This window comes from Tiliqua scincoides, chromosome 2, assembly GCF_035046505.1.
Source record: "Tiliqua scincoides isolate rTilSci1 chromosome 2, rTilSci1.hap2, whole genome shotgun sequence".
Lineage (NCBI taxonomy): Eukaryota > Metazoa > Chordata > Lepidosauria > Squamata > Scincidae > Tiliqua > Tiliqua scincoides.
In genome coordinates, this window is record NC_089822.1 from 86,677,553 (window position 1) to 86,701,417 (window position 23,865).

Sequence of the window (23,865 nt, forward strand, 5' to 3'; positions counted from 1 at the left end):
GGACACCTTCCCACCCGCCCTTAAGGCAGTCTGAGTTTCGCTGATCGCCATTCAGGGCCGGGTAGGAATTTTTTGCTGCCTGCCACAATTGGCCAAGGGCAGGCAGCTTTTTCGCCTACCCCAGACTGTCAGGAGCAAGGGGTTTACTCCACTTTCAATTGCTACTGGTCACTTTTGGTGGGCAGGTGGTGCGGGTTAGGAGGCATGAAATGGACCTTGGCATGCACGTTCAGGCGGCATAGGCAGGGCAGAACCCAACTGCAGTCCTCAGGGGCCCGGCGGCATGAGGACATAGACGGGGCCCTGGCTGGGACCGCGGGGTCCGCCTCAGGCTCAGCGGCTCGGGGCAGCACAGCCCACAGTCCGGCTGCCTTCCCCTTAAGGGACAGACCTGGATGAGCTACGTCACCTGAGAACGAGGTGTGGCTTGGAGTCAGGTGCATGCCAGCCTGAGGGCAGATGTGTTCTGGTACCGCCCAGGGGTCCCGCCTCCACACCACAGGGGTCTTCGGTCCCTCAGCGGCTGCAGGTCTCAGCCTCCCCTTCAGTTGTAAAAGCTAATGAAGTGGCCCTTTCTCCCATATCTGTTGTCTCGAGTGTTCTTTGGACGGTGCGCAAACAAATGCATGGTTGCTATTTTTGGTGGCAGTCATACATTTTATGTAGCAAGTACTATAACTTAAGACTACTGAAATTCATCAGAGTCTTCCCCCCCCAAACACCTAATGCTGAACCAGTGTTCTGCTGATCACTCCTTATACCTTTATTACCTGACTTTAGCAAGTTACAAAGTCTGTATTACATTAATACCTATGATGTAACAATATACTTATCTGGGCACTTGAATTAAAGTGTGTGTATATCCCATCTGTTTGTCATTTTAGCCATTTATATCCATTTCTTCCTAGTACTATTTCATAGTATACTATATTTCCTATACTATATATAGGCTGACAGATGGTGAGAGAAGAGTACTGGATTGCAAGGAAACCCACATAAGCTAAAGCAAGCTTGAACCTATCTGGCTCCTAACGAAATATTTTTTGGGGGGAAACTCTGTAAGCAACCCCTAAGCAAACCCTGAGTAGAACAAAACAACAACCCTTCTGTTAGAATAGGAAGTGCCCTCCCAAAAAAAGCACAGCCACCTTGGCTGTTGCTGCAGCAAAAGTATCCCAACGACCAACAATGCTTCTACTCTCTGACTGCCTTCCCAAAACTAAGGCTGCTATTGCCTGCCTGGCTGGATATCTAGCTATGCTCTGCTGGGAGAGTGCATGGGAGAGAACTTATTCAAGCAGGTGCAAAACATGGAGTGAGCACGCAAGCTGTGTAGTGCTGTTTTTCTATGCTCCAAGAATAGCCTGCCCCCTGCTTGTCCCTGCCTCCTGCCGCCCCTCCTTCTCCTGGCAAAACCCACTTGTTCATATGGAGACAAATGGCTCCTCCTGCCCCCTACCTCTCCCAGAGACATGACCTCTGTCCAATGGATGCAGAGAGGGCTGTTGCTGGCCCCTCACTTTCTGGAAACAAAAAACAAAACAAAAAGAAGTTAAACCCCCCAGCCCATCACTGAACATAGTGTACCTTGCTAACTGCTGGTGCTGGATCTCACACATGCCAAAAACAGCTACCCCAATGAATGCAAGCGGTTTTTCATGCAAGAGGTTTTTCATGCAAGAGGTGCAACCCGTGTCCATCAGTGCATGACTTGAGTCATCAAAGTGCCATGCAACTCCAGTGCAACTTGATTGGAGCCCCTGACTCAAATGTTTTTCTGAGTCTTCCATGCACACAACTCACGAGTCTACGAGTCAGCAAAAAACAGGCAATTTCATGACTCGATTCACCTGACTTCGGGTCACCTGACTTGAATTCCTATCCCTGGTGTCCAGTGTCATGGGACCCCCAAATTCCTGTCACCTGGCAATGAGAACAGCAACGCAATGCAACAAGCAGCATTACGAGGCGTAGTGCAGCAGTCAGAGCTCCAGTGTGAGCTTTTTCGTACTCGAAAATGCCCTCCCTGAGCCTCTTACTGGTGTTTGTCATGTTGCATTTGGTCTCCCAGTTTGGAAGTAACTGATGATGGCATCCTTGCTAGTTATTTCCAGTGAAACTTTCAATATGCGAAGTGGTACGATGGGGGACAAATGTGGAGAAATGCTGCCCTAGAACAACTTGCCTGGCAAGTTCTATATACAGAAATCACATAGGACTGGTGGATGATTTGCTTACTTTCTAAGCCTGTTCTGCTCTTCCAAGCTCTGCCTCTAAGAAGGCTGGTTTTTTTCCCCTGAAAAACTGGCAAGCAAGCATATCTCCATTAATTTAATCTTTTCCCACTTATAGGCTCGGCTGTTCTATTTAGGCAAATAGACAGACAGAAGAATGTTCTGTTCTGGGTGTGAAGACATTTCTGAAAGGCAAAGGGCCATCGCCACATACTGGAAATAACATTTTAATCAGTCACATTATGCACACATCCATCCTGCAGCTGACTGAAATAATCTTTTTAATTGCATTTTCACTGTCCTCAGTGTCAAAAGTCACCTCTGTTTTTTTTCAGCGTGCTTTCAACTTCCCCTTTAAATTTTGTCTGGTTTTCATCCAAGACCTGGACTTAGAAAGAAGTGTGCAAAATCCCACTAAGGCTGGTTTTTGAGGTTTGAGACAATCATGGCCTCAGTACACAGCATGAAGGTCTCAAGCCTTGGAGACATTAAAGATATATAACCCCTGAACTTCTCAAGGTCAGGAAATTTCTTTGACTGGAACCTTTTAAAGCTTAGGCAAAGTCTCTTATATCCTATCTATAGAGGTGTTTGAAAAGATTTATTTTACTCAGAAGTAAGCCCATTGTATTCATTAAGACTTAAACTGTAAACCTATCTTACTGGAAACAAACACCACTATCTATAAGTCTTTTCCTCAAGTCGATGTGATGCTAGGTAGGAAGCACCATGACCATTCACAGGGCTTTGGGGAGCGCTTACAGGGCATATATTATATTGAGTGATTGAGTAAGTATTGGAGTTTATCCTTCCACTTTATCCTCGCAATGACTCTGTGAGGTAAGTAGGTTAAGTCACAGTCTCTCAGCCTAAAGTCATCCAGTAAGTTTCAGGGTTGAGCGGCAATTTGAACTCCGGGCTCTCTGGTCCAAGTACAACACTCCCACTGACTACATTCCTGTGGTTCGCATTTGGTTTATCCTACTCAACTGTCTCAGATATTGTGAAACCAGGATATATGTTCATAATGTCATATCTTTTGCTTGTATCAAAGAGCCACATAAGGCATATGGCATAATCCTAGGCATGTCTACTCAGAAGTTAGCACCACCAAATTGAATGTGACTTACTCCAAGGTTAATGTGCATAAGATTGGAACAATAAATTCCATTACCCCTGCCTCTGTTGTTCCCATGTATCCACCTAGGATACAAACACCTTAGGGCAGGGCTCTCTCTTTTCATTCTGTATAATACACCATGCACTTTGACTGCACTATATAAATGAACAATTACAATAACTTTCAAAATAGTTTGTAGCATCTGAGTTTGTCATCAAAGTTTCCATGGGCATGGTTAAGGTAGCCCTTTTGAACCCCACCCATTATACATCCTTCTTTACACCATTCCTCGGCCCTGAATTCTTTTCTGGCTTCTATGAATGAATCATATCCAAATTCAACATGCCATTGAATGTATTTGCAAAAATGCGGATGTGCAAAATGAGCATCAGTTGCAGAACTGAAATAAAAACAACAGATCGGAAAAAGAAATTATATTTGCACTTCTTGTCCTTGGCCTTTTCAGAAACATATTGTAGTACCCTGTGGAGACAAGCTGCAATCCTGTGCACAGTCGGAGCTCACATCCCACTGATTTCAGTAGGACATGTGCTTGTAACCAGGAACACAGCCAAGGATCATACATTTCTTTGACAGAACACAGTTCCCATTGATTGATTTGCATCTTTGCAGAGACTATCGTTGTGTTCCATTTGGAAAAACATCACCTTGAGATTTGCCCCATTCCAAATTCAATTAGATTTTTTAATTAGCATGAATTTTAATAACCCTCTCTGCATCCCATGACAACCTGCACCCGCTCTGTTGTGGACTCCTTGAGGGAAATGTAGCCTGAAAGCATTTTTTTTTTTTTTTTTGCAGCTGTACTTCAGGTGGGTCAACAGAGGAAATTATTTGCATTGAGGAAACAGAGAGAGAGAGAGAGAGCGAGAGAGCGCTTTTCTTCCCTTGCTCCCATTTTATGAAATCCCCCATGGTTTTGTAAATTTACCATATTCGGCAAGCCATTCTGTAGAAGTTTTCAACATGTAGCAAAGATGCATGTACGTGTGTGTGTGTGTGTGTGTGTGTGTGTGTGTGTGAGAGAGAGAGAGAGAGAGAGAGAGAGAGAGAGAGAGAGAGATGATATCCACACACATTAGTTGAAATGTTGGCACTGAAGCTTACACATCCAGAGTCCCAACACAAATATGCACAGACCCCAAACCCAAATCTGTACACCCCATCTTTTCCAGAGCACACACTCTGTGGTGTTGAAGTTTACATACATAGACCTCTGTCCATATGCTCTGAGGAATATGTGGAAATCAGGCTTACTATGGTGAGTCCTCCCCAGCTCAAATAACTAAAATGAACATCTGCACAGGACTCTCCTAACCTCCAGAATGTTCTAGCATCTGTCACATGGCAATTAGTTGCTGAAGCCATTGACATTGAAAAAAGCAAGTCAAAGCCTGTCCCAAGCCGTTTCTATCCCACTGTGGACAAAGCGAAAGACAAGATGAATTTCTGCCTGATTTAACTCTTGACTTTGAATTTTTCGGTGCTGAGCTTCCCTCACGTTCCAGCAGGAATTCACTTTCTAGCTCCCATACTCCCACATGTGATTTCAAAGCCTTGACAAAGCTAATAACACAAAGACTCCAGCACACATGTGCAATCCAAATCAAGAGAATATTGTTCACTGAGTAAACAGGCATACCACCATCTTAGATCACATTCCACATGGCTACAGGGCAGACTGTCAGAGCTTCCTTTTGATGTCCTCTGCCTCTTGGGTATTGTCTAGAAGTGAGAAAAAGGATAGGTGAAACATTTAACTAGTCCTCCTGATGCTTTCAGCTTCCCTTAACATTTCTCAGGTGCTCTGACTAAGCAAAAGCCCCCAACTGCATCTCAAATTTTGCTTTTTAGGTGACCTTTGTTAGGGGCTCTCTTAGAAATAATACCACTGTTATGCCTTCCATCTGTACGGGAGATGCTCTTTTTCCTCTCACAAAACACCATAACTGGGGACATCCACTAAAATTGAGTGTTGGGAGAGTTAGAACAGACAAAAGAAAATATTTCATTACTCAGCGTGTAGTTAGTCTATGGAACTCCTTGCCACAGGATGTGGTGATGGCATCTGATCTGGATGCCTTTAAAAGGGGATTGGACAGATTTCTGAAGGAAAAGTCCATCAAGGGTTACAAGACATGATGTGTATGTGCAGCCTCCTGATTTTAGAAATGGGCTATGTCAGAATGCCAGATGTAAGGGAGGGCACCAGGATGCAGGTCTCTTGTTGTCTTGTGTGCTCCCTGGGGCATTTGGTGGGCCACTGTGAGATACAGGAAGCTGGACCAGATGGGCCTATGGTCTGATCCAGCGGGGTTGTTCTTATGTTCTTATGGAAAAGCCATGTCCATTGGCCCCATTCTTGTGCATATCTGAGCATGAAAGAGGGGAGGGGTTATCTTTCCTCCACTGCCACAACTTGTGGTCACCAATAGGAAGAACACTGGGAACAAAAGGAGGATGGGCTGCTGGGCAGACAGTGAGCCAGGAAGGTGGTGGGCAGGAACAGGGCACCATGCCACCCACTTTCCACTAGACTCAGCACCACCCAGTGTTTCAACCAGCCTCATGATGGGAACATTGCTTTACCTGGAAGGGATACCAGAAAATAGGAACTATCCCTGCTGAATAGGATCCATTGGAACAGTTGTAGAAGCGACACGTCTCTTAAATAAAATGTGTGAGGGGTTTCTTTGACCATGTGAGGGCACCCCCCCCCATTTGCTACTGTGAAGTAACTGTGTACAGTGTATAATCAATCTTAAACTGTTTTCCTTCTCTCTCCCAAATTCATAATCTGAATCACAGAGCCTTTTTATTTCGGTGAAATTAATCTATTTAGGCAGCTAGGATTTCATTTCCTCTGTTATGCTCAGATTTTTCGAGGAGGGAGCAGGCGTGTATTTTCCCTCCCTGAGACACTTACAAAAGGTTACCCTTGTTGTCTACTAACTTCCTCTCCAGGGACCCTCTAACTGATTCCTGTTGGTGCTACTGTAGTCAAAATCTGCATTTAAATTGAGACATTTAGCAAAAGGAAACACATGGGGAGCTGGGACTATTGATTTCTTCCCTTTAAATGAGGCATTTTATGACTCAAAAGATTTTTATTGAAAGTATACATTGTCTGTTTAAAACAACAGAAGAATTCTTATGGGGGATGCAAATGCAGCTCACACAGCTGTAATGAAGGCATCTTTCTATCCCCCCTCCCCAGTACATACAGGTTTTTGGTGGTTTATTTTCAAGGTGACTTTAGAGGAAACATAATAGATATACTGTGAAGTGTCAAGCTGTTAACAAGCCCATATTTTTAAAGTTACTGCTCAGGGGACCCCTATGAGAGAAAGATCAAAAGAGCTGGTTATTACTCCGACGTGCACCTAAGGCTGTTCTTGGTACACTTGCAGCCCAATCCTGTACAGAACTGGGCTGTCATGTGGAAGGGATTTTGACAGAACAGAGTTCTGCTGTCATAAAATGGCTGCTGATGGAGTGCTCCATTGATAGCCATTTTGTGAGTACTGCTGCTAGAGGTGGTGGCAGTGGTAGGAGTGGGGGAATGGCAGGGAGGATGCAGGGAGGGAACAAAACTGAGTGGGGAAGGGGAGGAATGGGGAACGAGGACAGGGGAGGAAAGCGGATGCGGTGGCAATGGCATTCACTGGAACCTATTCCCCTCTGTTTGCTGCCTCCCCACTACTTTCTTCTCCTTGGACTTGTACCACCTAAAGAGCTAGCGCAGGTCTGAGGAGACCCATTGGCAAGCTGGAGGCTTACAAGGGGAAATAATCCCCCCCCCCCCCCGCTGGATACAGCACACACCTTTTTGGTGTGACTGCATTTGGTGTAGGAGAAGAGAAAGGATAGGATTGGGCTCTGGGCGCACTACCTAAATTTGCAAGACATAAGCATTTAAAAAAGTAAAAGAGGTTTGATTTATGTCTCAGACTGGGGATCAAGAGACCTGATGACTACAAGGAGTCTTGTAAATGACACATATTTTTAAAAATCTCTTTTGAAGCATGTCAAATATCCCCCTTTTCATGGCAATCCTGCCATTCAGAGCAACTTACAAGTAACCCGTAAGTATGTGGTGACGTCTGCTTCTGTGGTTTCTCCCACACCAACCTGGTAATGAAATAGCTATGAAGCTACTGTCTATATGGGTCAGGTGTGGCCTGTGAAGAAATCCTCTGGGAAGTTATATAGAAACTTGATTGACTTTCCTTGAAAATCCTCAGGTGTTTTTCCACAGCTGGAAAAGAGGAAATGCAGGGACAGGACCCTGAGATTCACTTCAAATGTTGCTCCTTCAAAATGTCAGTGTTTACCTGAGGCATACCACATGATTTCACAAAGTGGGAGTGACACTTTCCCCCGTGGGAAGCATATCATTGTATCAGATTGAGGCATACCTTTGAAGCAGCATGCACAGTTGTACTCTCTAATTTGCCTTTCAACTACCCCTTCATCAATGACTATACAGATGCATAGTTTGTGCTTTCTGTTTACTTCTGTCCATGCACAAGCGACCTGAATGCCACTAGCATCTTAATATGGATGACTTCAGAACCCTTGTAATAAGACTCAGTGCTTGCATCATGCATTTCAAGTGTGTCACATAAAAAAACTATCTCTGCTCCCATTCATTTGGATCCTGTGGTGCCAGGTCCTGACACCTCCAAGCAGGGCTGGGAAAGACCTCTGTCTGGAACCTGGGAGAACCACTGCCAGTCACTATTGGCAATATCCAGCTACACGGATCAATGATCTGACTCCGTGCAAGGCAGCAGCTTTTGTATCCTCAGCATTTGCACATAGGCGAAACCCACCTTGTCCAGACACAGCTCACCTTCCAGGGTTGTTGGGATGACAAATGTGGTGGAGCTGTGTAAGCCCCTGCCCCAAACACTGCAAAGGAAATAAAAATGATAGGTGTGTGTGTGGGGGGGGGGTGTTTCTCATGTCCCCCAGCTGCAGTTGGAAGGGGTGCCATCCATCGTACTCACAAGCAGTAGCCTAGCCAGAGGGGGTGCAAAGCAGCAAGTTTAGCACAGCACCTCACCGTGGTGTGCAAGCAGCCCCTCCCCTCTGGAGGTGTCTCTTCTGTTTTGCTCCAATGGACAGAATGGCTCCAGAGGGCGGGCACTTGCACACCATGGTGAGACGCTGTGTAAAACTTACTGCTTTGCAACCCTCTAGCTATGCTACTGCTCACAAGGCTGCCTCTGCTGCATGTCAGAGTTATCACTCTCCAACCTCAGAGTTCATTGCCCTCACCAGGACAGACTTCCCTGGTCGCCTCAGGGCTGGTGTGAGAAGGGAGGGGATGGTAGAGTATCCACTTCCTCCTCCTTTCCTCAGGGCAGCTTCCTTGGGCCACCATCTGCCTGTAGCTGTACAGGCAGAGCCATCAACCTTGCATCCTATCACTACAGCCTAATTGTTGATGCTGGCTGAAGTCCTGCCTTATGGGCATGTGTTACTCCACCCATTCTCAGTCCAGAACCTCCAGTAGCCTGGTGAACAAAGAAACTAGGTAGCTGCATTGGAGGACTTAGGAGAGATAGCCTCCACCTCTCGTAAGGCCACCTCTTTCAGGTCCTGACAGGCTTCTTTAGTGGTCTTGGAAGTTGTGGAATTGGCAACAGGCCTGTAGTGGGTAGTGGGTTGCTAACAGACTGTTTGGTCACTATGGTGACTGCAGTAGTGGGTGGGTTCACTGCCCACAAGTGGGATAGTAGTGGTCCTGGGGGAGGGCTTGCACTGGGAGCAAGTCCAGTGGAGGCAGCACTGCTCTTGGAACAATAAAATTAAGTATTGTCATTTTTATCTGCTGCAGCAAACTCTCCAGTTGATATGGAGAAGCTAGCTTTTCTGTGCCACTCACAATCTGCACTGAAATGTGTATTCTGCAGTGACACGGTCAGCAAGAAGCTGTCAAAGAATCACACCAGTGCCAGCTAGTCTGCATGGTGTTGTCTGAGGTAGCGCAAACAAGCCTGACAAGCACTTTAACTACCCTGGAAGACTTGAACCATCAGGTGCTGCCTATGAACTTTGTCAAAGAGCAGGAGAACATGCAAAGTGTGCATTGCCTCGGTGCAGCTGTGACAGCTACAGGTTGTAACAAGGGTCCCAGATGAAAAGTTCAAACATTAATTGGAACAGCAAAACTAAGAACATCAACTGGCATTTTGGGGGGTGGGGAGAGTCAGTTGTTTAGAATTAGGTGTGAAAAATGAGATCCCAGGGATCCATCTGGAATAAGAAGCCAGACTGCCAGTGAAAGCTCTTCCTTCTCTTTGTTGGAAGCTAGCATACAGCACTTTTTAATTAACAAATACAACCTCCAGTAGTACAGCAATCATTGTTTACCACAAGCTAGTTGAATAATGACAAAAGCTGCAGTCTGGAAGGGATCCTGAAAGAACCACACCACTTCCCCAGCACTGATCCCCAGCTGACATGCAGACTCTTTAAGATTTGTTAGAGCACAAGCCTATGCAAGTCTATTCAGAAGTCCCATTGTGTTCAATGGGGCTTGCTCCCAGGAAACACACTAACACCTATCTGGGACCAAGTCCCATTCAACTTCGTAGAGCTTGCTTCTGAGTAAACATGCATAGGCTTGTTCTATCATTCACTTAATTGCTGGTTGGTTTAGCAGCTATGTGATTGAGGGCCCAATCCTATCCAAATCTCCTGCTCTGATGCAGCCCCAAGGGAACAAACATTCCCTTCCCTTGAGGAGGCCTCCGTGATTCAGGGAGAAATTATGGTCATGTTGCATCTCTGTTGCTCCATCTACGTTGGTTAAACATTTGTTTCTGGTTACAATTTATGGTGCTTCTATGGCATTTCAAGTATTATATGGCTTAGGAACAACGTACCGCAAAGTCTTCCCTTCCACATGAATATATCCACACCTAAGACCTTAAAGAGAGGGCCCTCTTGTGCATTCCTTTTCTCTTTGGCTAGCAGAGCCTTCTTTGTGGTGGCATCTTCCATGTGGAACTTCCTCCTTTTCTAAGTTCTGGCAGGCCTCTGGATGCTGCTGTTTCAGCAAGTGTTCACTGTTGTACTTTCAATGTGGGGGTTTTTACTCTCATTTCTTTCTGTTGCTGCCACTTTGTACTTTGAACTGCACTTGCTCCCAGTGTGGAAGGGATTGTCACTCCCGAATTGGCCTTTTCAGCCACACTAGACGCTGTGCCAGAACCACCTTTCAGAGCGCGATACCATAGTCTTTCGAGACTGAAGGTTGCCAACCAGAGGACTTTGAACGGATGTTTTAATTTGTTTTTTGTGAGCCCTTTGGGAGGGTCTTTTAATAAATAAATAAATAAATAATATTTTCCTGTTTTTAGCTGCAGTTCTTCAATGTGACCATATGGTGATTCAGTTTTTAAAATAGTTTCATTATGGATTTCACTGTGGTTTATACATTATTATTATTATTATTATTATTATTATTATTATTATTATTATTTCTGATGACACAGCTGCAGGTTCTTTAGCTGGACTTGGTATTAATTACTAATCAGGCCCCACCCATGGGCCTTGTAATATATTTGTGAATAATGTGTGCTGAACCAAGCAGGGTGGCTTTTCAAATTTGTCCAATAGTAATTTTGCCAAAGTTAAGAGCTTTAAGTGTTTACCTATTATTATTATTATTATTATTATTATTATTATTATTATTATTGATCACTACAGTTTTCAGATGGAAATGAGGCATTTCAAGAGGTGCCATTGCTGTTGTTGAGCAAAATGCTAAAATCACCCTTTGAACATTTAGATTCCTCGTTTCTTCAGAGGCTCCTCTCTGTTCCCTTTGCCTCAAGCAAACCATGTTTATATCTACATTTGAGAATCTATTAGAGCAGATTCGAAGGGAAGGAAGCCTTTCAGAGCAGCAACAAGACAGGCACAAACACGAACAGGAGTCTTTATTTCCTAGACTGCTAGTCAAAGAATCTCGACTGTGCTTTTGACAGGACTGTCAGCATGAAATGAAAGATGGATTTCACAGAGGGTCCATTGAGATTAGTGTGGAAAGACTGGCTTAGAGATAAAACCACGTGGAATTCTTATCAGTCAGCCTCAAAGCCATTGCTTTTGCTCGAATGCCAGTTTGGAGAAAGAAGAGCGACTGTAGACAACGTAGTTTGTATCGACCTTCGGAAATGATCTGACTTTTAATTTAAGATTACGTTTTGTCCATGCATAAAGGAAAAAAAAATCCATAGTAAGGACTGAACCAGACATTTTCAGCAGAATTTTTGCTCTGATTTTGTAAGCCACTGGTGGCCACAATATTGGACTTGGATTGGGCAGACTTGGATTCAAATCCTGGTTCAGTTGTGAGGCTTTCTGGGTGACCTTGGAATCTCACTCTTTCTGCCTCTCCATGTAACCAACTCGATAGTTCAGTTCAGTTCAGTAAGACCTTTATTGGCATAAGATACAGAAAAAGAACAAAACAAAACAGAAATATACAAAGACAACACAACATAAGCATAAACATCAGTCACTACCCAGAGTCCCAGGGCTCTGCCTGGCTATTACCTCAGATAAAAAGGAAGCGACACTATCCAGAGTCTCAGAATCAGGTGTGAAAGGAGAGACTGAAGCATGATTGAATCCTCCCAGCCCTGCATCCTAGCTAACAATGGGCCTAGATATTTCTTGCGTGACGCATCATGTAGCGGGCAGTAAAAAAAGGTATGCATTAAAGTCTCAACGCAATCCCTACCACACTTGCATTTCCTCTCTGAGTAGGGGGTACCGCTGAACCTGCCAGTTAATAAGGCAGATGGAAGAGCGTTACACCTTGCCAGTGTGAAAGCTCTCCGGGCCTGTGGCACACCAGGTGGTAAAAGAAGGAGGCCGGTTTCCCAAAACTGACTGGAATATGGAGATGGAGTGGAGAACATGTGGTTCTGGCGGCACTAAACAGCTCTTGTTTTTCGATATCAAGAATTCTTCCTTTAACAATTCTGTAAGCTGCATCAATCAATCAATCAATCAACAGTATTTATATACCGCTTTTCAACTAAAAGTTCACAAAGCAGTTTACAGAAAAAAATCACATAACTAAATCGCTTCCTGTCCCAAAAGGGCTCACAATCTAAAAAGATGCAAATGAATACCAGCAGACAGCCACTAGAACAGACAGTGCTGGGGTGAGGTGGGCCAATTACTCTCCCCCTGCTAAAAAGAGGAGCACCCACTTGAAAAAGTGCCTCTTACCCAATTAGCAGGGGTTGGCATCACAGCCAATCATACCTAATTCTGCAGTGTCCAGCCCTATTGACTTAATTTTAGTTAGAAGATCAGTGATCTCTATAGGCAGGACTGGATCAGATAATAATTGGTGCATTAGACCAGAGGAGGTAGGGTTAAATAAAATCCTAAACCAAAATTTCAGAAGTCTTAACCATGCAATAGTCCTTAATTGAATTAACCCCACCTCGAGACACAGAACCGAGTAGGGAACGCACCTGGGTAAGCCCAAAATCTTCCGTAAAAAGGAGGCTTGGATGCATTCTAGTGATTGGCTAATAACCTTATACCAGACAGGAGAGCCATAAAGAACCTGGGAAAGAACCTTTCCCTTAAACGCCTCCAGAGTGGCCGGAACATAACCATTGCCGCAGGTGAAAAAGAAATGGGAAATGGCTGAGGATGCGTTCTGCACTGCCTTGAACAGGATTCAAATCCTGGTTCAGTTGTGAGGCTTTCTGGGTGACCTTGGAATCTCACTCTTTCTGCCTCTCCATGTAACCAACTCGATAGGTAAGGGAAAAATGTGTGGGACTTGCTCTTTGTGCTCCTTTAAAGAAGGGTAACATATAAATACAAGAAATAAATCCTTCAGTCAGATAGTGGTGTCTAATTAAGACTCACAAAGGGACATCAATGACACAGCAGAGCTCCATTAGCAGGAAAGATATTAGGAGTATGCACCTACCTCAGCTAGTCCCATTCTCCTTGACACAAGGGATTCCTTGGAGGTGCGGCCATTCATTTTGACTGTGAGTGCCACTGACTGCTGCTGGACATTTTCCCACCCCAAGGCTTGCTTCCTACAGCTGTGACTATAGGTTTCCTGAAGGAAAATTTGAGGCTGATTTGGAGGTTGGGCAAGATCACTGAGGAATTCTGAGGGAAACTAACAGTTTTGTAAGATATTTATTTCTTTGATTTAAGACATATCTTGCCTTTCTTGTTGCAAGGCACTTACAAACAAAACAAATTGTTGCGGCAGTATTATGACAAAAAATCCAAACTGAAGGCCATCCTAGTACCACCACTACAGTTCTCACATACACAACACACACACATCCTCGAGGTGTCCTGGAGCAAAGTGCCATGAAGCTGCCCTCCCCTGCGTGAAATGCCCCCACTCACCTAGATCACTCACCCCACTCACCTAGGCCACGGAGCCTCGCACAAATCCAGGACCAATGGGAGAAGCCATCTGAGGCTTCCCCGTGGTCTAAGCTGTGCTTCTGGAAATCCGGAAGCACGTTTCCGATCACGTTGGGAGCCTCATTAAGGCCTCCCACGTGGTCCTGGAAGTGAGCAAGCTCTACGCCTGGGGCATTTGCCCCATTCTTCGAGTGGGAGGTCCGCTGCTGCACACACCCCTAAAAATTCAGGTTTCTACTAGTCTCATGACAGAATGTGGGAGGATGACACATCCCTAAATTGTTACCAAGTTTTCTCTGAGAAATGAAATGAGTTGAATTTGGAGGCTGCTATAGTAAGTACATAACATTGACATTCTATAAAAAGAATCCCAATATTATTTGGGAACTAATCATGACTCATAGCCCAATCCTACCTCAATTCCCCCCTGATAAAGCTATGCCAACATGCGCATGCTGTATCTGTGGGAAGGGACAATTGGAAAGGTCTCCTCAAGGTATTTGAAAGTTTGCTCACTTACCCTGGGGAAATCCGGAAAGCCTCCACCATCACTATGGAATTTCATGGATTTACGCCTGCTGTTTAGCAGGTGTTAATCCAAAGCATGGAATGGCAGTGGTAAGGAAGACAGGCGGGATTAGGATATTGGGGCGCGCAAGTGCTACCAATACCTCCAACTAAAAAAAAATTGCCCGCTTCATTGGCTATAATTTGCTGTTTCTGTATCAGTTACATGAACTGGTATGAATTGTGATTAAATAGGTATAGATGGGTAAGCAAGGATGAAATTTGACATTAATGGATTGAACACTTCTGAAACATAGAGTCATGTTTACTCATTCACTGTGGAGTCCAAATCAACAAGAAGCATGCTGGTTTCTTCTCACCATTGGCTCAAATCTCCTTTCACCACCTCCTGGAGAGCCCGATCCAGAGCAGTGCGCACCAGCTCACCGCCAGCGTGTATTGTTCCAAACGTGCTGTAAGGCATGTTTTCGGGCATTACGGCTGGTGCAGCGCCAGAATGGGCCCAGCACGAGCCCGCGCTTGGACAGTGCCAGTTGGAGGTCAGTGATCCGCTGCCAGGCTCTCTGTGCAAAGTGCCTGGCAGCGGAGAGGTAAGTCAGGGCATGGGGAAAGGCAGGGAGAAGGCATTACGGGGCAGGGGAAGGCATGGAGGGGGAAGGAGCGGGAGGAGGTAGGACCCGTGACTCTAAGCTCCTCATGGCCCAACACGAGGCACCTTAATTCTGCACCGGCTAAAGAGCTGCTGCAGAGTCGATGGGGCTACTTCCCTTACTCAGGGGAAGGGGATGAATGTGCCCATCTCCTGTGGAGTTGCTGTTGGCTGCCCAGTGCCCTGCAGGATACCACAGCAGCCATTTTTGGCACCACGGCAGTCCTGCGTGCCAGGCAGCTCAGGATTGGGCTGTGAGGCTCTCCAGTAGGGTGAGAGCTGCTAATTCCTTCCCAACTAGTATTGTGTGAAACATGCACAAACAAGTGCTGCATACACAATCCCACAGCTCAGCCCAGCAGCTGGGGCTCTGAACACATGACCCTGTTTAAAAAATGTCAAAATCCTATCAACCAGCTGTTTGGAAAGGAGAAAAAGTCTGAATTCAGTTCCCAATCTACTTTGCCTGCTGATGAGCTGATCAGCAAGAGACCTGCTCTTTTAAAAACATGCACATTCTTGTTGGATCAGAGTTCACATGTACAAAACCCATAGCCTAGTTAAAAGCAAGATTCTAGTATACATTCCACAAATACTGGAACAAGTGAGGACCATTTTCTGCAGCAAACCCCTGGCCCCACACCCCCTATCACTTTTTAACCATTATACTATGTATGTGACTACATTTTAGATATGTTGTGGACCAAGTCACACATGTGCAAGGCTGTAGCACCACTTGCTGTACCTTTTGCAAGATATATACCTCTGAGGTCATAAAAATACTCCAAGGGCCATTTGTAGAAACATTCACACAGAGGGCTCCAGGCATTCAACAAAGTACCTTTAATGAGTCTTCTTAACCTGAAAAAGGTGAAAAGCTCTGCACACTGACAGCTCAATCCTGAGCTCCTGGGACACATGGCTGCAGCGGCACCAAAAATGGCTGCCGACACATCCTGTGCACCCAAGGCAGCTGTGGGCAGCACCGTGGGAGAAGGGGACTTTCGTCCCCTTCCCCCAGGTAAACGGAGTAGCCCCGCAATGGGGCTACTCGATTCACCGCCGACTGAAAGGATCTGGTGGAGAGTCGCTAGAGGTTAGTGAGTAACCCCCCCCCCCCCAATCCCTGGCAGTAGCAAAATCCTAGGGATCACATTGCTGCTTCCCCCCCTCCCTACCCCTTAAAGGCAGGGACAAGTGCTTCCCTAGATGGTGGGTTGCGGCCAGCCTGTTTGGGAACCACTGGTCTAGGCAGTGGAACTAAAAGCAGAATTTTTTAAAATTAAAAATTACGTTCAACTTTTCATTCTTTGTGCCATGCGAAGGACCACTGAAAGGACCATTCTCATCCCTCTGAGATGTCAGGATCTGGCCAATATGTTAATCTGTATAATATGCCATGGGGGGGGTGGGGACAGAACTCTTTGTTGTTGCGAGATTGACAATCTCCTATCTAGTGGTTCTCAAACCTTTAGCACTGAGACCCACTTTTTAGAATGAGAATCTGTCAGGACCCACTGGAAGTGATCTCATGATCGGAAGTTACATCATCAAGCAAAACATTTTTAGCAATTCTAGGATGCAATCCTACCCAGGAGTAAGTCCCATTTATTATCATTGCTAAAAGCATATATACAATAGCCTGTTGAAAGTACAGAGCTATAACATTCCCCAAATGCAGTCACATACCATGGCAGCATCAAGTCTACTATATTAAAAATGAAATATTGAAATGAATGGGAACCCACCTGAAACAGGCTCACAACCCACCTAGTGGGTCCCGACTCACAGTTTGAGAAACACTGTGCTAATCTTTTACAGGCATTAAATTAATCACAGACCCTTAACTGGAACAGGCCATATGATTGTAGATATGCTTCTAAACCCTGGTGAAAAAGGAATGACAGAGCAATTCATCAGATGCATGGCTAGCGTTGCTGGGCCTGATGGCTTCTTTTCCTGATTATCCCAATAGCAGTTAGCGTCAGCAGTATCAGAGGATCCCTTCATACACATGGAATTATGTGCTTCATTACTTTTCCTAAGTCACCATCACGCAGTAGGGAGTTCATATCAAGTACAATTTGCACTAAATTCTGCCAATCAGTAGCAGAGCACCTATGCCAAGAAGAATCTTGCAATTATGTGTATATGCATATCTCTGGTTTGGAAGCTGAGTATGCACGAAGGGTTTGTTGTGATTGTTTTACTGTGCAAGTGAAATGGATGACTGAGAACTCCAGGAGTGAGATGTGCAAGCAAAATCCTTCAGGTGGCAAAGCAAACAATGCCAACATGCCACTGGCTTTCTTTACGTGCTCAAATGTAACTTCATTAGATCAAATCAGGAGGTATCAATGTCTCATATCTGATCATGAAGCTTAATACAGTATTTGCTGTTACAAGAATCAGGGATAAATCCTACCAAGCATAACCCACCATAATCAGCATTTTCTAGGATAACACAGGAAAGCTCAGCAGGATGGCACTTCACAGATTCAACGATGGCAGAGAAATTGAGTTTCTTCACCATCATCACCACTACAGAGTAGGCTCCGTAATGAGCTCTTACTTGTGTTTGGACCAATTGACATCTAGTTTTTTGCCATTTGTATTCAAACCTTCTCCCTACCTACGTAGTCCAGCACTACCAGGTGACAGAGAGTGATTAGGAGCCATTGTGTCTAGCTCCAGTCATCTCCATATCCCACAGAGTGACGGGTAGTTGTCCTTTATTCTACTATATTTCTCTATGCAGCACATGTCAGAAAGAGGCATGCTGTCACAGGAGTTCGTTATGCTGTGTGTAGAGATCTATGAACCCTTTCCGTTTTACAGAGAGTACGTGTGTAAGCTTAAAACTGTTCATTATGATCCAGCAGTAACTGGAAATTCTCCAGCCATTCATTTTGAAAAATACACCAGATGACCTCTTTGTGTGAACAGCAAATTTTGCTGAATCCTCTTATATCCACAGCCGCAAAGTTGTCATCCTTTGTATCTGCAATTAATATGGGAAAAGGTATCTGAAACATGATCCACCTACCACAGCAGAAACATGCATACATTTTGTTATCAAAACATGATGCTTCCAGCAGTGTTTTTAAAGCACATGCACACATGGGGAAGACAATCATGGAATGGGGGTCCAGTGTGTGACTGTATCATTTGGTGACAAAAGGAGAATGGAGACAGGGTGATGCTGCAAAAAATTGACTAAAGTGCTCAGAAACAAAGGGAGGGTTTCAAACTGGGTCTAATGAGTTCACTCCCACTTATTCTAGATAGGAGCATCTACAGCTGACATTCACAGAACAATGGAGCCTTGAAGAAAGCAGTAGTTAGAAGGAGAAATTAGGAGAGGGGAAGAGAGAGGAACTTCTTAGAAGAGAAGGTTCAGAGCAAAGAAAGGATGTAGGTAGATTAACTGGGCTTCCAAGAAACAGGTTTTAGAAGTAGGCTACCTCAGAAGGCCACATGCAAAGGAGTAGCAACAGGATGCATGTATCTTGTTGTCACGTGTGCTCCCTGAGGCATCTGGTGGGCCACTATGAGATCCAGGAAGCTGGACTAGATGGGTCTTTGGCCTGATCCAGTGGAGCTCTTCATATGTTCTTAACCAGGGCAAGGAAAGGAAAGTTTTATAGGGAGAATGGAGAAAAAGCTTTCACACACACACAGCAGTCACAGAAAGCATAGACAGAGACAAACACTAGCAGCATAATCCTTTGTATGTCTACTCAGAAGTAAGTTCCATTGTGTTAAATGGGGCTTACTTCCAGGAAAGAATGTATAAGATTGCAGCCTTTGTGTGTAGTCAATTTGACTTTGCACAAGAGTTGCAGACCAACCCTAACTAAGCCAGGGCCAGCTTTAATAGTTGGTGAGATCCATTGGTGGTGTCAAATATTTCCTTTTGTTTTACCAAGTTGTTTTCCCAAACTCAAGAGTCCAGGGAGATGACTCTGGACACTAGATATCAAATATGCTGTTCCAGCTGCAGTTGGAGCTGGAAGGTTTCAGCTGCATTTTGGAGACACGAAAGTCAGCATTAGGGTTCATGGATCAATTAAGGAGAGGTGATTGATCGCCTACCTAGCTTTTGGGGTGGAGAGCTAGAGCGTAACATTATGGCTGGGGCTAGAGCAGTCCTTTGTTCTGTGAAGAGCTCTCAGTGAGGACCAATTGCACCAACAAACATCAGACACTGGAAGTACCTGGATACTTCATCACTACCCGGATCATTAGCTGCATATATACAAGGCACGCGTCTGTCCTCCCCAGTAGTGGAGCCAGAGTGGGGCAGAGCTGTAAGTCCTGCACAGCTGCAAAACTTGCCGTGTAAGCTGCCCTTCCCCCTTGCTCTTGGGCCCTGTCTGGGTGTGAAAGCAACACAGAGGAGATACTTCCACGTTGCTTTTGCTTCTCAGAATGCCCGTAACATTGTGCAGTGGCTCGCGTGGGCAGAAACCCACCTTGACAAACAGGAGTGTGGAAAGCTTCAGTTGGAGTGGTGGTCTAAGAGCTATCATAGAACCCACTCAGGAGAGTGTTGAATGTGCTTGCGCTCACAGAGGCAAGAAAAGTTGAGTCCCTTATTTTCCACAAATAATTGATTGAAAAATGCCTGCTATTTCTGCATGTTCATTTGAAATTTGGATGAAGTACCTTGTTCTTGTTTTATAAAAAAATAAAATTTGTCAAAATTGCCCTGTTATTTCCTAGTGTCCATGGACTGGGTTTTGCTCAGTCATTGTCCAAGTCGGGTTCAAGCACCAATCACTATGTTACAGTGAGTACTTTGCTTCTTTCTTTTTCAAAAAATAAAACTCATCAGAAATTGCTTGTTATTTCCTAGAGTCTGTAGAATGGATTTTGCTGCAGGCCACTTGGATCCCACTCCCCATTTCAGGCCCGATCCTCCATGTGGACTTGCACTGGTGATATTGTTGGCTCAGGTCTGAGTTGACCCAGTGGCGTAGCTAACGCTCCTGTTAACCAATGCAGAGCTCAAAATTATGCCCAGGAAGTGACTTCACTCCTGGATTTTGAAGCACACCCACCTTTTTTTAAAAAAGTGGAAATAAATGTGCCACATCCCCCAAGCTGCTTACTGCCTCCCCCAGCATCAACTCCCTCCTACTCACCCCAAGCGGGTGAAAGCACACTGATTGCGCTCTACTTCCCGTTTTGCAGAAGTGGAGCACGATCGCTCCACTTTCACTTTTAGAAGGTTGGGGAGCCCTGCAGATGCTCACGCAGGGCTCCCCACACCCCCAGGATGCTGCTGCAGGGACTGGTAAGTAAATGCCAGTCTCTGCAGCCCCCTGAGCAACACAGTCCTGGGGATCACGTCGCTGCCTTCCCCCTACACTGTCCCTTAAGGGGGCAGAGTCCAGGGCCCTCAGGCTGGGGCGTTGCAACGCCCTGCTCTAAGTTGTTGCAGGGAAGAGGGGAGGGCAGCAATGCTATCCCCGGGATCACATTGCTGCTGGGGACAGGAAGGGGGTTTTCTTCTTACCTTGAACCAGCACTGCAGTCCTGGGGATCCGGGGTGGGTGGAGAGCTGAAACTGGAAGTGCCTTCCCCCCCCTTTTTGTACAGTGTTGCAGGCATGGGAACCCCCTCTCCCCAAGGGCTCCCTGCACCCCAGCAGCAGCAGCACAATCTTGGGGGTCACTTTTCTGCCTTCTCCCATGCCATGTCCCTTAAAGGGACATTGGTCGGTGCTTCCCAGGCTGGTGGGTCGCAACCCACCAGTTTTGGAACCACTGCTCTAAGGTTTTCAAAATGAAAGTCTAATTATTGTCAGCGAAAAGGTTCAGCAAATTAACGTTGAGTATTAACGTTCTAGACTGCCACCATTCATTGCAAAAACTGGATGGGACACCAAAATGTTTTGATGCCACTAGCTATAATCCTCATTCATGTGATGTAAATAACTCTGCAAAGCATCACAGAGTACATTAGATCTACACAACAAAGGCCTAAATCCTAACCCATTTTCCAGCACTGGCATAGCTGTGCCAATGGAACGTGTGCTGCATCCTGCAGTTGGGGAGCCCTCACAGAGGCCTCCTCAAAGTAAGGGAATGTTTGTTTCCTTACCTAGAAGCTGCGGTACCCTTATGTTGGAGCTGGAAAGTGGGTTAGGATTGCGCCCAAAGTCAGTCAACCATTTTTCATACAGAATTTGCATTTGACTGTCCTATGATCATGTGTTTCTGTCACTGGGCATGCTTTTAAACACATGTTCAAATGCATGTACGGTGGGGGGGGGGAAGTATCTCATGTGCTGAGATTCTGTGTAGTGGCCAGTGGCACAGCTCAGTGGTTCAGAAGGGAATGAAAACGGAGGAAAGGGTGAAACGGTGCAAGTGAAAAACTTTTATTGTGGAGTTAATTTACCAATAATAGGTAAGGGGAATCAGAATAAAGAAATTCCTAATACACAGACACATCACAACAAACTCACACGAAGAAAGAAACTAATAGGAATCCTCATCGTGTCATCAATTTGACAACATACGAAACAAAACAAGGAAAGATTGAGGGGAGTTTTTGAGTCAGTGGTGAGGCTGTGCCAAGGACTAATATTACCAGTCCTTCTGCTAGATGGGGTGCAGTGCATTGCAAGAATGCCGATCATATTTTAAAACAGGTTTTAAAGGCAGAAGGAGTGCTCTGAAAAGAACTCAGGAGCTAGGCGGTAGTTCACTTCAGGAGCAAGAAGATCATGGCTTCCATAGCAAGAAATCATTGGTTAGCCAAACACCTCTTTTGATGGTACTGCTTTCCTAACCTCTGGCTGCTTAGGAATCAATACCCTAAGCAAAGGAGTATCTATGGGTGATGACAGGGAATTGACGAGGAAGGCTTTTAGCTTTCTGTTTTTACTTTTAGCACGTAGGCTTTCCTGTCTCCGTGATCTGCCACTTTTGATACTTCTAACACAAAAGCTAGTTCAGTTGTGCCTGATCGAGCTCCAGGTCTTATTCACTCACTGAGGTATCCACACTGATAACTTTTCTGCCAACTCACAGATGAATTTTTGTGGATATTCTGCAGAGCGCAAGAAATCAGACTATTAACCCAGATTCTTTAACTGTATGGGGGGAATGTGTTTTGCCTTCGCTTGATGGCCGAACTGATTCACAAACAAGGATCTCTAGGGAAAAGAAATTCACAATCTAAAAGTATATGAAATGGGAAAAGTTAGAAACTGTCTTAAGTATTGTGAATTGGCTCTAGATTTAGACTGAATAGTTGCAAAAAGACTATCTATGGGCACAATCCTAACCAATATTCCAGCACTGACCTAGCTGCAATGCAGGCTCAAGGTAAGATAACAAATATGCCCTTACTTTGAGGAGGCACCCCTTGAATGCCTCCCACTGCAGGATGCAGTAGACACTACATTGGCACAGCTATGTCAGTGCTGGAAAGTTGGTTAGGATTGTGCCCTATGGTACAGTGTCAGCTGTTGTTGGGCTCAGATCAGAAGCTCGGTGGGTCAGGGGCTGGTCCATTGCCCTCTAGGGCATCAAAGCTGCTGGAGCAGGCCAAATAGAAGAATAACACCAATTCTCATAGCCCTTGGTAGCACATGACGCCAGGAAGTATATCCTGTGCTACTGTTTTTAATAAAGATCTTCACTGCGATCCCACAGTTTGATCAACCAGTTTCTGGGTAAGACGAACAGGTCATTCAACTCCTCCCCGAGTCCTTCCTTACCAGGACTTGAACCTGAAAGCCAGATGAAGGGTTTTGTCCAAAGATTTGTTTGCTCTTGAGGCAGCTGCTTAAATAAACCACTGGTGATTTATTTGTTTTCAGATGGTGCATCCTGCCACTGAGGATAAATTGGAATGGCTGCCTGAAACGACATTGGTTTAAGGGTTTGGAAATTTGCAGTAATCCTCTAACAGTTTCTTTGTAAAAACAGACTGCCTTTTTATATTATAGCATCAGGTGAAAATGGAAAATGTAGACATGAGTATCCACCATAACAAATTAGATCTGAGCTATTCTGTTGCAAGGATCTTAGTAAGTCAAAACTGTGCAAGGGTCAGATATAGAGTCCTGATTAAATCATATTTTCACACCGCATACAATTTTCAATGACAGCCATCTTTAGTCAGTAAATTTATCCATGATAAGTTTAGTTTATTAATTACTGTTACCCTGCATGTGCCTGATCTTGTCTGATCTCAGAAGCTAAGCAGGGTCAGGCCTGGTTAGTACTTGGATGGGAGACCGCTTGGGAATACCAGGTACTGTAGGCTTATACCATAGTCTTTCGAGACTGAAGGTTGCCATCCAGAACTGATGACAAATTTTAACCAGAATAAGAGCCCGATCCTACCCCCTCCCATCAATGCAGCAATGCCAAAATGGGTGCTTGTGGGTGGGCAATTGCAGAGGCCTTCTCCAGGTAAGGGAAAAATTGTTCCCTTACCCAGTGGTAAGCTTCCATATCGCAGAGGGGTCTATGCAGACCTGCTGTGCTAACGAATTCGGTGGCCATTGCTGCCACTGAATCCGCCCCATTCCTGGACCCATTCCACCCTTCCTCCAACCCATTGCTGCCCCCAACCTCACCTTCCTCCACCTTCCTGCCAACCTCATCCTGTCTGCCAGCTGTCATATCTGCGGCCAGCAGTGTTCAGGAAGGCCTTCTCAGTGGCGCCTCAACAGCATGCTATTTCATGTGCTACTGGAGGTGCTTTTACAACGGCCATTAGGAAGGTAGTGCTGGTGGAACACTTGGATTGGGGTGTGACTCAATTAAGGCATGCTTTTTGAAGCTGGTTCCAGTATGCTGTGTAATTAGGAAGTAAAGAAAACACTGAAGTGGACATTCCAAAATGAG

The 23,865-nt window shown here is 45.2% G+C and overlaps 2 pseudogenes; one reads left to right on the forward strand and one right to left on the reverse strand.

The window, feature by feature from the left end:
* LOC136638566 (zinc finger protein 721-like) overlaps nucleotides 1-23,865 on the reverse strand; it is a 1,054,179-nt pseudogene that overhangs the window by 896,047 nt on the left and 134,267 nt on the right.
* Nucleotides 23,158-23,278, forward strand: LOC136642326 (5S ribosomal RNA; annotated as a pseudogene).